Raw genomic sequence first — 17,126 nt, 5'->3', positions numbered from 1 at the left:
TCTTCCCAGCACAGAAGTCACAGAGTTGGCACACAGGGCAAGTATGTCAGAAAACAAGCTGACTAGCCCAGGGATTGTCGATTTAACAACTTGCAGGTCACATTTCCCACTACTCCCTCTATATTCAAGTATAAAGCAGCAGAATTTATCCCCAGGCTAAAACCAAAAAGTTAATCTCTGAATTAACTGAGATAAGACCCCTAGGGTGTCCATTTCCATTTTAGCTGAAAGCAGAGTGGAGACTGGGGAAAGGTGGACTCTTCTTCTTGCCCATACGTCCTAAAAGGAAGCCAGCCTATCAACACACCAGACACACACAGAGAGCTTGCCGTCATCCCTCTCTTTCAAGGGAGTATTTGTTTGGAAAACAGGCCTACATAAAGGCAGGAGAAATCCTGACCAACAACAGCATAGCCTTTCATTTATAACTATTAATAGATAATTAAGGATAAATTGGTAATCAAAGACTACCAAACATGAAACTGAAGGACTAAGACGAACAGACCAAACTCCTAACTCTAGAAGAAAGGAAAAAGCAAACATAGGGGCATATTAAGAGTTTAAAATTAGTATTCCCAGAGAAACCTGAGAGGATAGAGAATCTATTACAGAAAAGAATAGGCTGCCAAAAAAAAAAAAAAGAGGTATCAAAACAACAAAAATTCCTAATAATTAGAGGCATGATGGTCAAAATAAAAATTTCAATAGAATGTTTGCTGAAAAGAACTAGAAGTCAGAATTTTAGTTACCTTTCAAGGGTAGTTTACCAGGAAGGGGCATAAGTGAGCATTCTAAGGTGTGGAAATGTTCTGTATCTTGATCTGTGTGATGGTCACATGGGTACGTACATATGTAAAAATTAATGGAGTTGTATACTTTGGATTTGTGTCAAAAAATTCTCCTAAAAAGTAGTGCAAAAGAGCAAAGGAAAGCTCAAAATAAAATTCAGGAGATATAGAATAATCCAGGGAGTCCCAACATCAGTCTCATTTGAGCTTCCAAAAGAGGGAGCAGCAAACGGAAAAGAGAAAATAATAATTTTAAAAAGATAGAAGAAAATTAATCAAGAGTCATCAGGCTGAAAAATACAAAAGAGGTTCAATTAAAAAGGTCGATTCTAATGAAAATTTAGAATTCCAATAAGAAAGACAAGATTTTGAAAAAAATCCACATATTAGATCCATTGTTTTGTTCTCTTTAGGGTAAACTGGAGACAATCTGAAATTTATTTTATTAATATCTTCCTTTCAAGGGACCAAGGTGTCACACTGCAAACTCCCACAGGGTAAGGAATGTCTCTTCTACTTTCTTTGCTTAGATGAATACAGAAAGCTTTATTAGGTGACACCTATGGTTGGCTTGCTGAATGTATGATTTCCAATGGTATCAATTTTCATTGAATCTCACACCAATTCTTCCATAACTAGGTATGGATACTGGCATCATGTTAAACAATATCAAGAACCCATATTATAAAATTAATGAGTCTTATTCCCTACTATTTTCTTAAATACTACTATTTTAAAAGCTCTTTTCACTTAGGTAACAGTGAAAAGGCAGCTAAGGACTTCCCTGGTGGTGCAGTGGTTAAGAATCTGCCTGCCGATGCAAGGGACACGGGTTCGATCCCTGTTTCAGGAAGATCCCACATGTCGCAGAGCAGCTAAGCCCTGGAGCCGCAACTACTGAGCCTGCACTCTAGAGCCCACGCGCCACAACTACTGAGCCCACGTGCCACAACTACTGAAGCCCGCACGCCTACAGCCCATGCTCCACAACAAGAGAAGCCACCGCAATGAGAAGCCCACGTGCCGCAACCAAGAGTAGCCCCTCTCGCTGCAACTAGAGAGAGCCCGCACACAGCAACAAAGACCCAATGCAGCCAAAAAAAAAAAAGGCAGCTAAGTGTCATTTTCCCCTATTGCTGCCAAAAAATGTATGTCAGAATGAAGGTATACTCTGTTTTGGTTCCCAACCTGGGTGTATAAAAGTATCATCTGCATAACTTAAAAACTACAGCTGCCAGGGCTTATCCAAGTAATGCTGAAATAAAATTTTTGAGGGAGGGTTTAAGTTTATCTACTTTAAAAAAGCATAAAATATTGATGTGATTCCCCTTTTAAGAACCATTTTTAAAGCAACAAATGCACTAAATCAAAAACAGCAGATGAATACATATAAATTAATGACCAGGTTTTATTATTCAATAAGATAAATCAAATGCAATTAAAAGCACACAAAAGTTTTGGATTTTGTTTTATTTGAAGAGTATGCAGTAGGAATGTAAAATATGACAGTTTAAAGTCTCCATTTTAAAATTGAAAAGATAAACATAAATTCCATTCAATAAAAACAACACATTTTTTGAACTCTGAATCTATATTATGCTCAGTTAAAGAAAGAAGATTTGGAATGAGGGGAAAAAAGGAGGAAATGAAAAAGGTTGAACGAGAGAAGGAAGATGATAAACAAACAGGAAAGGAGAGTGTAATAGGGTAAAAGGGAGAGAGACTAACAAAAATACCCTTGGTCCCTTAGCTCCCTTCCGGCTACAAAGTCCAAGACAACAAAAAAACAAAGCAAGTTCTTCACCATATTAATTTTTATTTTTAATTCTCAACATTTTAAGCATCATTCATGTCCTATTACTTCATCTCTATTAAGACAGGAACCCCAAATATCAAATTATTATGTTGTACACCTGAAATTAATATAATGTTATATGTCAATTATTCCTCAATTTAAAAAAAGCTGATCTTTCAACTTTTAGGAATAAATGACAGCGCTGCAAAAAAAAAAGACAAAGATATTAAAAGAAACATGTTTATCAGCTTAAGAACTAAAGGTATGTATTAATTTATGAATGCTAAATATTTAGGAATGTACACACTTTAAAATTTTTTTTTCATTTTACGTAAGTTTCTCCAGTTTCTCTTCAAATTTGAGTTTCTGCAAGACATTGAAAATATGGCTCAATTTCCAAAAATGTAAAATGGACAAAATCCTTCATAATATATACCATGAAGTGCACTTGTATTCAATACAGAAAAACTCAAACTGGTTTCAGTAGCTCACAGATCAGTCATCATCTTGACCTTTCCCATCACAATCCATGTTCCACATTTTATACGTATTGACCCTTTACAGATGACTTAATTTCTCTGAGCCTCAGTTTCCTAGTTTGAAAATGGCGTTAATAATCACTGCCTCCAAGAGTGGTTAGGGTTGGCATGGTTAAGTGTATATAAAGTGTTTAGGAGAATTTTACACATAGTAACCATATATGGTGCCGTTAATATTATTAACTTGTCTCATGTTTCCATTTGAATTCCTCGCTTTGGTCATTTACATCATACATTTGTAATTAAGATCTACTAATTACAATAAACTTGAGGATATTTCAATTTATAGAAATTTATTAGCCTTTTAAACAAGAAACATAGTTCACATATATGTATAACACAAGCAGAGATTTGATTTAGAGACATGATTCAAGTGCAGGTTCAGGAGCCAGAAATCCTAGAGTTTGAATCCTGGGTTTACTAGTTACTAGTTATGTGATCTTGTATATCCAAGTTATGCAACCTATCTGAGCCTAAAAGACACTGAAGCATTTACAACAGAACCAGTTACTTTGTAAAACATAATGTTAAACACTACAAATATCCCCAGAATGAATCTTCATTGCTCAGAGATTTAGACGGCTGCTGAGTTTCCTTTGTCTAAGTAAATTCCCATTATTTTGCCTTTGCTGCCTTGAACTTTATATCAACATTTGTGAGATAATTTTTTATTTAGATGAAATTATGTGGTTCAAGAGTTATCATTAAGATATTTTTTCTTTTTTTTAATTGAAGTGGTATTTCTGTACAGGCTCGAAAGGAAGTGAATTCTACCACTTGGTTCATCTTCTGAGAAGCATTTAAGTATCATTAATGGAGTCTCTGAACAGAGTACAGGAATGATCCTTTCCTTCAAGCAAAGAAATATCAGTCTCTAGAAAGTTTTAGGGACCCTGGGTACCTTCTATGGCTCTGAACATACTGTTCCAAAAACTGTATTCTTGTAGTCATGTATCAGCAGCAGCCATGACAAAGCTGCTTTGGGGGATTCCTTTAGTCCTCAGGGTCCTATGAAGCTCCTCACATAGGGATAATCTCTGAGAGTGAGATGGGTGTGGGTTCCCCTAGATGTTTACAGTCCAAACTGGGAATCTCCCAGAAATCAATGAAGTGAACCCCAACACCAGTTTTTACTTAAATGTGGAAAAGGGAAAAAATGTGGTCTGTGCCCATTATCTTATGCTGGTAAAGGTCCCAGTGGCCTCTGTTACCTTAGCCCCACGGCAGGTGCCTAATACTGGAACTCTAAATGGCAGTTCCCAATTGATTTATTAATGCCAGAGTGTCAACTCTATTGTGGTTCATGTAGGATATGTGTATATCATGTCCAAATAATTTTGTAACAAGAAATGGGCTTTTGTAATGATTATCAGCATACTTTGTCTTACCCATGTAATATATATTTAAAATTAGAATTATTCTCTTAAAATATTTCCTATGGAATACTTTAGCAGTTAGTTTCATTTGACAAGTTTCAACATTTCTTGTAGAGATCAGGTAATATTTGAATTTCTTATTTCTTTGTGATTGGACAATTAAAGATATGATATTTCCTCATTTCAAGGAACAGGAGAATAATTACATGTTCATAATTCTATAATAAACTCAGGCTCTGTTTTATATTCCATCACTGAGTCTCTTACCTATAGCTTACTTAAATTTATATAAAATTAAAATAGATCCAATAAACCATTTTGAAGATCTGCCAAAATCTGAATCAACTTTGGTCAAATCTAAATTATTTCAGACAGTGGGCAAATGTAAAAAAAGTAAAATAGGATGTTATATTGATCTCACTGTTGTCAAATGAAAAATTGCTTTGAAAATGTCACTTGTCTGGAAACAGTGGTATTTTCTCACAGGTAAAATTTTAGCTGGAGTACCATTCATATTTTTTTTTTTTTTTTTTTTGCGGTACGCGGGCCTCTCACTGCTGCGGCCCCTCCCGCTGCGGAGCACAGGCCCTGGACTCGCAGGCTCCGCGGCATGTGGGATCTTCCCGGACCGGGGCACGAACCTGTATCCCCTGCATCGGCAGGCGGACCCCCAGCCACCGCGCCACCAGGGAAGCCCTCGAGTACCATTCATTTTTAAAGCCTTCTCAAGGCACCACGGAGTCCATACACAAGCATTTTAAAGGGCAATTTAAAATAAATCATACCTCACATCAACAGTGATAACTCATGTTGATGATATGTTCTCTTGATATATGATGAGAATGGTGCTTTACTTGTATAGTCGTCCTCCCCAAAATTCAAAACTTTGATCCTAATCATGAGAAAAACATCAGAAAACCCCAAGTCAGGGACACTCTACAAAATACCTGACCAGTACTCCTTCAAATCATCAGTTATCAAAAACAAGGCAAGTCTGAGGAACTGTGACAGCCTATAGATGTCTAAGGAGACATGATGGCTAAATGTAATCCTGGTATCCTGGGCAGGATCTTGGATGAGAAAAAAAGACAGTGGGGAAAACCTAGGGCAATCTGAGTAAAGTATTATTACTTAATAATAATAATGTATCACTATGGTTTCATTAATTGCAAGATATATACCATAAAAATGTAAATTGTTATTAATAGGGGAAACTGGGTATGGAGTACATGGGAACTCTGTACTACCTGCATAATTTTTCATAAACCTAAAACAATTCCAAGATAAAAAGTTCATTTAAAAAAAAAAGAGACAACACAGGTGTAAAATTACACTAATATTATGTAAAGTTAACAATGTATCGGTAATTTTATTTTATCAAGTAAATACATTGCCATTATTTACAATGTACCTAAGTGATAACAGACCTACAAAACTGAGCTACTTTAATTTAAATGGGTTATAATTAATACATAAAAATATTTTGCATAGTAAAAAACAGCATCGCTTTGATAAACAGGAGATCCATTAGAAATGCTGAACAATTTTTAAGTTATTATGCTTGGGAGGGTAATTTTTATAAACGTGCCCTCTTGGATAAGGAATAAGCTTACAACTTATAAACATAGAATTAGACTGGAGTCACAATGTCTGAGTCCTAATTATACTTGAGATCATTATGACTAAGTAGGCTAAAAAATTCATCTATAAGGGATTCATATGTGTTTTCTTTTAGAATAAGGGTAATTTAGCTCACTCGGTAGTGTTAAGCATACCAAGTATTTTTTAAGTTGTTATATTAATGCATTATTATATGTCTGTCATGATGATGCAGTTAAGATATAAAAGGCTCTCTTTTGGTTTCTGTATTACTTTAGAAACTGTGGGGTAACACTGCGATGAAGGAAATCTATCTGACTCAGAAATTCTCATTTTACTGACTTCTAAACACCTGATAATAGTCAGGGATACGCTTAATTAACCATTTCTTATAACGAAAGTCCTCTGTTGCCACCATAGCATTTTAAAACCCTCATCTATGTTCAGTGACATCCCCTTTACAATTTTTCTACTCATAAAATCTAAAATCCCATGATAAAAGAGAAAGTCATCATTAGGAGATGCGAGAGGCAACCTTTACTTCCAGTACGAACTGTTATGATATAAGCTCTCTTTTATCAGAACTACAGAACTTCAGATGAGTCTGGAAGTTCTGCTCTACATCTTGGCACCAAAGGAAACACCTGGATCCTTCCTATACCCAGCTGCAGTACATGAGAGGAATACCTAGATCATACAAATCCTATCTGTCAGCGACAAGGAAGATGAAGCTGAAACACTCAAAGATAAGAGGAAGTGTACATTAATCATCCAGTAGCTCTACTATTTAGATAAGAAAGTGAAAGCTGCTGGAGGACTGAATCTGGAGAGTATAGGGAAAAAAACAGTAACTAAACCAGGTTTGAGTCCATTCCTGGCTGCTCCCTGAATTGTAATTAGAAGGCCTCTCAATAGACGTTCATTTTGCTGATATGTGAACACCTGATAACATCACTGGAGGAAGGCAATAGACAGATATGCCCTGGCTGTACAAATTTTATTCCATTCATGGCAGGATGACCATGGCATTTATGTTGTGAAGCAAGATTTTTTGTCAAGAATAAATGCTACATCACATCAGACACCAAGACATAAATTGGGACTGTTCTGGGCAAACTTCGATATGTGCTCATCCTACTTTTGAGACAGCCTAGAAGTTATCAAAAAGGACCTAAGATCCTTACAAGACATTCCTTTGTAATACTTTCCTTTTTATGGGAGCATATAAGACTAATTGTCTTGATCATTATTTGTCTAGGTGTACCACAGCTACTGTGTGCTTTGCTGAAAGACAGACGTTATGGCTGCACAGCAGTACCAAAATAAACATAGGCAGAACTTAAATCTTAAATCCTTAAGATTTAATCATAATGACATTGCTACTCTTTGGGAATCCTACATCTTGCTTAAATGACATCCCAGGGAGTCTTCTAGCCTGGGACCTCAGATAACTAAAGATTCCCAGCTTCAGGTGCAGGCTGGAAGCACCATGGGTTATATTCAAATACTGCTTGGCATTGCATTTAATATGCAATAAAAGGTCTATAAAAACCCTTTGACTAATCTTTTAATTTGCTGTCTTGATATATCTAATTTTGATCAAAATAAATACATAATTTTAGCTCTAATTTGGGCAGAACCTCTAACACTTCCTATCAGTTTATCATTTTTGAAAATTGTACGAATTTTCAAATTGTCAATTGTTCTACCTCTGTTGCTTTATCTTCCTCTTTGCCAGGTCACGGTTCAGTAAAACCAGTGGTTGTAATCCATTATGTTTAGGGATTTAGGTGATGGCCATATTATTTGTTTCGTTACCTGAAATTTAAAAATTAAGCAAAAATTTTTCACTTAAGTAGGCAGTAAGGAGACTAGAATTAAGACAGCCTTTATGAATCTATATGCAATCCTCTATTTCCTCAATTTGCTTTGAACTTTATATAATTTCTTACAATGTCATCAGTAGTCACTAAATATAGTATACTTTACCATTTAATTGCCTATCTTCATTGTGGATTTATCTTGTGCATATCCTAGTAATTCCTCACATCTAGCTGGTACTAAGGAGCCTTCCCTTACAAGATGGGTTAGATGAACTAATATGTGTCATCATTGAACTATAGCCCATAAATATATAGCTTCACTTGACTGACTGTTAGAATTAGGTGTCTCTAGGAATCTTTAAGATCATATGATCCTAGAGAGCAGTGTATCCTTAGTCTGTAATTGTGCTTAGGACAAAGTAGACGTGCCACTTGGTTTTGTAGTCTCGTGGTCACTGACAATCCAGAACATTAGAAGGTATAAAAATATCCTTCTAGAGTGAACAGTTCTGTGTTTTTACCCCATTGCTGGTTGAGTGGTTTGTTCAGTTTGGAGAAATTCATGGAACTATATATTTAGGATATATGTACTTTTCTGTAAGTATATTGTACTTCATGGAAAGTTTAAAAAGATGAATGTGAAATTTAAAAACTTTTTTCAGAAAACACAAACTGAGAGAATTCATCACCATATGAAAATATACATTAAACATTAAAGGAAGTTCCTAGGCAGCAGGAAAAGATCCTAAGGGAAGAAGAGTGGAAATACAGAGAGAAATGAAGAACATCGGAATGGGTATGTGTCTGTGTATATAAAAAGAAAAACTGACTCTACAAAAATGAATGACTATACAAAGCAATAATAATTCTATATCATGGATTTTAAGACGATGTAGAATAAAATGCATGAATGAATTCCAGTTTATATATTTTCTTGAATCCATCATTATACAAACTAGATTTCCTTTAATCTTATTTAATTTTTACTTATTTCAGCCTGTAACATTTGAGTTTTATTATTAAGGTAATTGTTCTCAGGTTTCAAAAAAAGAAGATGGAATTTTCTTCTCTGTTATGTAGAAAACACTGTCCATGAAGACCTTAGTGCATACTGTTGTATAAATATTACTATTTTCAAAGTAGCCTTATTTTGAAAGAGCCTTCAATAACTGAAAATTAGAAAATGAATCTTAAATGAGCAGCCATCAGTTAAAGTATTTTCAACATGATTATTTGTATTAAAATTTATTTTTAAATGCCATCACAATAAACTGTCAGCAGAATTAACAGGATGTGCTTTGGGGATTTTTCTTTATTAAGCTACAAAAGACTAAAGCAAGAAGACCTAAATATTACGAATTCCTTATTGGTCAAATTATTAAGACAAACTGAAGGTAATCCTGATTTTAAGATCACCTCCCAATAGGTTACACAAATAATAATTGTTACATGTGTGAAATCATATGATGTTAATATTCCTTTAATATGTCCATTCCATTTTACTTACTGTTCAACAAATATTTTTAAACTGATTACTAAGTGTCAGACACAATACCAGGTTCTGGGGACACAAATACAAAATAGGCAGCCTTGGTCCTTGTCCTCTGGGACCTACAGTCTATTGGGGAATATGGGAAGGCAAACAATTGCAATCCATCTATCATATGACAGTAATGAGAATATATGGAAAAGGCACCTGACCTGGACTCTGGAAGGAAGATTTTGGTCAAGGAGGGAAGATGAGTTGGGTGGTCTGTACTATGACTTGTAGCCCCGATAAGTCCTCTGCCTTGGCACTCTTTCTTTGTAAGACTGTTAAGTGCCTACTATGGTCCAGGAGCTGTCTTTGTCATTTTTTAGGTTTGTCCCTAGCCTGATCGTCTTCTCCACACTCAGCTTTTCTAAACAATAAAAAAATCATCTCTGGGGCTTCCCTGGTGGCGCAGTGGTTGAGAGTCCGCCTGCCGATTCATGGGACACGGGTTCGTGTCCCGGTCCGGAAAGATCCCACATGCCGCGGAGCGACGGGGCCCGTGAGCCATGGCCGCTGAGCCTGCGCCTCTGGAGCCTGTGCTCCGCAACAGGAGAGGCCACGGCGGTGAGAGGCCCGCGTACCATAAAAAAAAAAAAAAAAAAATCATCTCTCGCTTTGTCCTTCCATGGACTCTGAAATGTATAACTTCATAAGCTCTTTAGAGTCTATTCCTGGATTTATCTAATCTCAGGCTATTCTAACTTAAATTTTTTAAAAGTTTGCACAAAGCTTGTAAAGATTAAACCATAATTTAGCTGTACTGTGCATAATATCAACCATCACTGCATTCCATAAATTTTTTGTTTTAACCTCAGGTTTGGAGAGTTAATCTCCCCAGATCATGCCCATCATCACCACTGGCCATGCAAAGCCTCTATTATTATTTTTTTCTTTATTCAGCCCGGTATGCCAGTCCTGTTTACTCCAGCCCCTTCCCATTCCCATTCTCATCCATACGCAACCATCCTAATGAGTTTACTGTGCATCTTTGTGTTATGTTTTCTTAAAAATTGAATATTACCTTGGATGCAAGTATCTTAAATTTTTATAAATTTTGTGTTATACACCTCATTCCATTTCTATTTATTTTAAACTAAGCACTATGATTATAAGATCCATCCGTGTTACAATAAGTACATCTAATATGTGCTTCTAACTACTTCTAATATTCCAATGTATATTATCAGACATTTTACCTATCTACTCTCTTAGTGAGAACACTTGGATGCCATCTAGGCCCCCCTACCTCTCTGGGGACCCAGAGACAGATCCAGGTTATTTAATCCTGTAGCCTATACAATTTCTTAGCAGGAGGATTGAGGGAAAAATGCGAATTACAAATACAAATTAGATACAGAAATTAAATGTATTTCCATTAAAAAAAAAACTAACCAATACCACAAACACCATAAATTCCAAAATTTAATGAATTAACTCCCTAGTACACCTCTTTTAATACTTTTCCTCCATTTTTGGCTTCATTCTGGTTGACCATCTCTACACAGGGTAACAATTTTTTAATGAGGGAAACAGAGGCAATTTAGTCTTTCCTTTAGTATAACTAATTGGAATGTGTCTTGGTAATGGCATGTCCATTTTTAGTATTACTGTCAGATTTGGGAAAACCTCCACCAAGTTCCTTTCATATTTGAGCTTTAAGATACCAGAGCATTTGCGTGTCCTTGTTCAACGGCTAATCTTATATACTCTGAATTGACAACACTCACTAACCACTTTGTCATCGACGTCCTCAACGTAGTGATATACAATGAATTTCATGTTATCTCATGTGTTCGGGTATTTCATGGCCAACCAGCAAGAAATTTAAGTATTTTTTCCCCAACATATTTATATGATTCACTCTTCTTTAACTGGATTATCAAACAATCCAAGAGACTATTTAATACTTCTATTAGAAATTCACCTCTTCCTTTTAGTGAAATACTGTTTCTTACTTTTGCTTCTGATATGACAAAATGCTTGCTATATTTCATTGTTCAATGTTAATATATAATGATTTCCTTGCTTTTTACAATTTTTGTTTCATATTCCACTAATTTAATATCTAAATTTTCTCAGTACTTTAATACAAAAAGTTAAAGATGAAAAACAAAGTGCCTTTCATATATATACATATATTATATATAGTTAATGTGTCATTTTTAACTTAGAGTATTCTTATATATCTTTCTAAATTGCAATTAAACTGTCATATTTGAGATTTATTGTGTTTGTGGATAAATATCTTGTACCTCATTTATAACTGGGTTTCTCAAGAAACCCAAAATATATATTAAGGATATATTTTGGAATTTCATCGTACCTATTTCATGTAATTTGGGAAGCTTTATAATAGGCAGAGTAAATAAAAGAAAATTCCAAGTTGGCATCTGTGTATCAAATATGACATCTATGAAATGTGACCAGTAAAAAACAAAAACATGTAACTGTTGAAAAATACCAAAGTAATCACAATTTCAGTTACTGGGAAGCTCCTCTGGCAAGATTAAAGAGGTGAACATGGCACCTATTCTATATACTTAGTGTTTTTATAAGAGTGTGTGTGATAAATGTACATGGAAGTAACTGTAAACCCCATAAATAAACTCAAATTAAATGTATCTCCAACTCAACTCCTCTTTGCTACAAACCAGATATGGTCATGGCTACTCCAACACTACTTGATAGCAGGGAAAATCATGGTAATATCGATAGTTAAAATATCTTACTTTTGTAAATCTTACCAAAATAGGTAACATGTGAAAACATTGCTAAAGCTCCTCCTAGATTAAACTTGATTATTTCCTCATTAAAGTCACTTCTGTCACCACCACAAAATAACGTTGTCATGAACAACTTTGTATGCGTCCCTTTAGGGAGCTGTGTAAGAATTCTTTGGCAATCTCCAGAGGTAGGGAGCATAATTGTTGGGTCCTAGGGTACATATATACATAATTGGACTAAGTAATGCCAATTTCCTCTCCAGAATGGCTGCACTTTTCTATTCTCCCACCAGAGAAGGTTTTATATCTCTACATCCACACCAACATATGGCATTATTCAGTTTTTTAACTTTTATCAGGTTAAGAGGTGAAAAACCTATCACTTTTCAAACTGAGTTACCATTGCTCTGGTCTATAATGATGTTGAGCATCTCTTTGTATGCCTACTCACTTTCTGGGTTTCTTCTTATGTGAATTCTTTGTTCTTATCCTTTTTCCAATTTTTCTATTATGATTGTTGTCTTTTACTGGTTGATTAGCAGGTGTTCCCGTATAAACTAGACTGTAATACCTCAGTTTCAGAATTGCAAGTATCTTCTATTCTATCATTAACTTTGTCAGTGGTATCTTTTCTTCATTGAACAGGTATCTTTAATTGGCCTTATTTTAATGTTCTGAAAGTCTTGCTTCATATAGGCTTCTTCACCTCTCCTCCTACAAAGATTTCTTATAGTATGTTTTCATCCATATTGAGACATGTCCTCTCCTTTTCTCTCTACTTGAGGTTAACTTACCTATACATGATCGTTTAGTCTTCTACTTTATCAATTTTTCCAAAAAGCCAATTGACACATTGAATAATTTATGAAGGATTTATACCTTTATAATATTTGTCTTCCCATCTGAAGAGGTTAGATAATTTTATATGTCCCTTATTAGAGTTTAAATTTTTCTATGTAAGGATTTGTATATTACTACTTAAATTAATGAATTAATTCTAAACACTGTATAGTTTTATGTTGCTATTGTAAATGAGGTCCTATTTTAAAAACACATACATTCTAGTTGGTAATTGCTACTGATTGGACTTTATATCCTGTGATCTTTAATTTTCATTTCTAATAGTTTGTCAATTATGCTTTCTGAATAGATGATCATATCTTCTGGAAATAATGACAATTTTTTCTCCTTTTATTTCTTTTTCTTTTCTTGGAGCACCAATATAGAGTATGAATAACCACTTTATGTCAGATACTGCATAAGATCTGGGAATTCAATGATAAAAAAGACAAAATGCCATGCCCTCAACTTTAACTGCTTCTTTTTAATATAACTTACTTTTAGTGCATTACCTTTCACACTTATGTTATCTTTTCATAATATACTACTTCATAGTTCACTTATCAAATTAGAGAATAGGCATAGTTGGGTATAAATCACTTGGGAATTCTCTGAACTACAGAATAACTTCACAAATTAGAAAAGCACCACAAATTATCTATTACCTTGGGGAGGAGGGACATCCATTGCCACCAGATGACTTAAACTCAAATGTAAAATGATACTTTATTTAATCGTTATACTTACTACTTGAGGTAAAATGCCTTCCTTTGCTTCAAGTATATAAGGTATATCTATTCTAACCATTCAGTCACTCAATGTCTGACTGCACATACCTGATCAATCTCGCATAATCAGATATTAATCTGCTTCATTTTTAAACCCCAAAGCAATTATAGGTGTGTCTATGCATATGTGTGTGTATGTATATATATTTATATTTATATCCAGCAGCCAATCTTCCTTCTTAACTGGGGTGAACAAGGATCTCCCCTTGGGAGCAGTGGTGATGGAACTTGAGCCCTACCTCTTGCTGTGGAAATCTAAGGTGAATTATCCTTCCTTTCTACTCTTGTTAGTATGGCAAGGCCGCATCTCCTAAACTAATCCGAATGGATTAACTTTCCCTTTACTTGGATCCTGGAATGAGTGAAGCCAAAATGAAGAAAGGTCTAGTTGGAATTCCTTTGTGCAACTACAGTAGAGTCCAATTCCGGCAGAATCATCCAGCAGTTCTGTCCTGGCCAGATGAGTCTGCCGAACAGCCTCTAGCCCTCCTGCTGGTCTGCTCATTTCCCCAGTCAGCTCGTCCAGATACCCAAAGCCTTCCAGTGACTGTGTGAGGATCCAGAATCTTTCAATAAATCTCCCTTTGGCTTGAGATAGCCAACGTTTATTTCTCTTGCTGTCAACCAATATTCTTGTTCAATAAGGGAAAATTACTTCTTACTCACTGTGTGGAAACTAGGTTATGATAAGAACAGGCTAATTTTAGACAGGGCAGTTTTGCTAAGTGATTAAAATACTTCAAAATTAAATTTTCTTTTAAAGTTACATTTTTAATACATTTCAAAATAAAATATTTGTAGTTTTTCATCCTCAGGAAAGTCTGGGACATACAGGAATATTGTGATTATGAGAAATATAAAGACTAATAATCAAGTAATTTAAATAATCATAAGAATGCTATATTATTTGATCTTGGCCTAAATTAGTGGTTCTCTCAACATGGCAATTCTTCCCTACTCACTTCTCAGGGTTCCCAAAGTTAGGAAATAAAAAAATCACAACATTCAGTTAAATTTAAATTATTTCTAATTGCCTATGCACATTTTGAGATAAATAAAACATATATACAGAGCATACTTATTCTAAAACTTCATTCATTGTTTATTGGAAATAACTGATCAGTATCTAAACTATATATATATATCTTTCCTGAATATCTGATGATTTGGCTTTCATTAACAGCCCCTTGTTTTGCAGAATTTTCTCCTAAAATTTCTTGCAGTTAGAGTCTATGTTCCATTTACACTGTGACACAGCTCCCATAGTGGTCACATCCACTTATTTCATTCTTTTGTCCACTGAACATTCATTAATGAGAAAACATGGTCAATATTAGCCTTACAAGCTGGGATACTGAACACATATGTATATAAAGTTAGAAACAGCAAGGCTCAGAGTTGTTATCTTTCATGACATAACTTGCTTTTGTATTTTTCAGGACTAAGTTGTATCTCTTGATCTACAACTTGTTAAAATGTTGCCTACTGACAAGAGCAATGTCATGAATTTTTATTCTCTTCTTTGACTACACATGACTTCAATTATTCCCATTCTGGAAGAGTATTTAGCAATATTCATATACAAGAATCAAATTCTTCAAGAGGTAGAATCCATTTCAAAATACAGTCATGAAAACTGTTGTAAAAATCATTCACTTCAAATGGATTTTTTCCCCACGTGTTCCTAAGCAATGTTGTCCCTTTTAAAAACAGCCTTGGCATTTAATGAGTAACATTTTCACTCATTTTTTTCATTCAATAAGTTCTTTAAAACAGTGGAGTACTTCAATAATACTTTCTACTCTTCTTTCAAACAGCATAATCCTACTTACAGAGAAACTGAAAACCATAAACAGGGAATAAGTAGGCTTCACACAATGAGCTACTTAAAAAGTCAGCAAGAATTTGTGGGGCCTTTTCAGAATTAATGTATGATTTCAGTGCTTCAATAGTCGAGGATTCTCTCCACCTCATTTGTTAGAGAGCCACTAACTTTTAGAATGCAAGAGAACTGAAGAATAATGAATGCAAACAAAAACACAAAAATCCTCTAATCATTCTGTTCGAACAGAATCCTAAAATAAGAAAACAATTTCATGACAATTACTTTGCTGTCAATATAAAGAACACCAGATGTTGTTCATCATGTACAATACGGCAGAATAGCTAACACCACCCAGAGGGTCATTTATACTTTGCTTCAACTTTGAATAAACAACACACCTTTAGGTAAACATTCACCAAATTATATTTGTATTGTCTCCACCAAAAGAAGTACAGGTTTTTTTGTTGTTTTTTTTAAAACATCTTTATTGGAATATAATTGCTTTACAATGGTGTATCAGTTTCTGCTTCAGAAGTACAGTTTTTATGATTAACTCCTAACTCAATAAGAGGGAGGAGTGTTTGTTATGGACATCTGGTAGGAAGAGTCTAGGAAGGCTGCTAACAGGAAAGCCTCCTACAGCAAAGAATTATATGGCCCAAATGTCAACCTTGCTGAGTTGAGAAACCTGTGCTTAAACCACAATTTCATCTGTAGGCCTCTCTGATGTAGCCCTGACCAGGGTTCTTAGGAACTTACTTGCTAATTTGGCTCTAATTGACTTTTACATTATCTACTTGCTGTTTACATTGTAAACACCCCGAGCAGATGGCTCAGTTTTTAGTTCTCCTGAAGGGTATTATAGGCTGTCAATAAATCCAAAGCCTCCACCATTTTCATTTATAATCATTACATTGTCATTACCTTTGGTCCAACCTTTGGTCCAACCTTTGGTACTCCTATTGTAGTACTCTCTATAGAGAATATCTGTGCAGAGCTATAGACCCTAGACACTGACACTAATTCACTTGGGAAATAGTCACCATTTCCATTATATTTAAAGTAACTATGTCCTTGAAAAAATAAAGTGGAGAGAAAGGGGGCTGGAGAAGAAGGTAGATGCAATGACTGTGAATTGATTTAAGCAGGAAAATGATCAAATCTGTATTTTGTAAAGCTCAGGTCTCCCACTGTGCAGAGGGTGAATTTACGACACAGAGATCAGCTGGCAAATGAATGTGAAACTGTAGCATATCATGATGTAGAGGTGTGGTCATATTTGAGAGATAATGAAAAGTTAGAATTGACACTGGAATGTGGGACCCTAGGAAAGAGATGAGAATCAAGGACTACTTTCAGGTATCTGACTTGGTCAACCAAGAAATGCTCTCATAATTTCTTATGGTCGGAAAACTAGGAGGATGAGGCTTAAACAAGGGAGGAAAAATGATGGTTCCAGTTTTGGTCATCATGTGTCTGAGATGCCTGGAGACATA

General features: G+C 35.1%; 1 long non-coding RNA gene across 4 annotated transcripts in view; it reads left to right on the top strand.

Moving 5' to 3' along the window:
* LOC137226575 (uncharacterized) overlaps positions 1 to 9,195 on the top strand; it is a 34,087-nt gene extending 24,892 nt beyond the window's left edge. Inside the window, exons 4-5 of one of the 4 annotated variants that reach the window (XR_010944408.1) lie at positions 2,771 to 2,845; positions 8,583 to 9,195. This is a non-coding gene — a long non-coding RNA (uncharacterized lncRNA). Of the gene's footprint in view, positions 1 to 1,201; positions 2,846 to 3,873; positions 4,690 to 8,582 lie in introns of those variants that run through there. The other 3 variants (XR_010944409.1, XR_010944410.1, XR_010944411.1) reach the window with 3 other exon arrangements.
* Positions 9,196 to 17,126: the final 7,931 nt, after the last annotated feature.

Source organism: Pseudorca crassidens, chromosome 6 (assembly GCF_039906515.1).
Source record: "Pseudorca crassidens isolate mPseCra1 chromosome 6, mPseCra1.hap1, whole genome shotgun sequence".
NCBI lineage: Eukaryota > Metazoa > Chordata > Mammalia > Artiodactyla > Delphinidae > Pseudorca > Pseudorca crassidens.
Note: the sequence above shows the minus strand (reverse complement) of the source record. Positions and strands in the feature narration are given on the sequence as shown.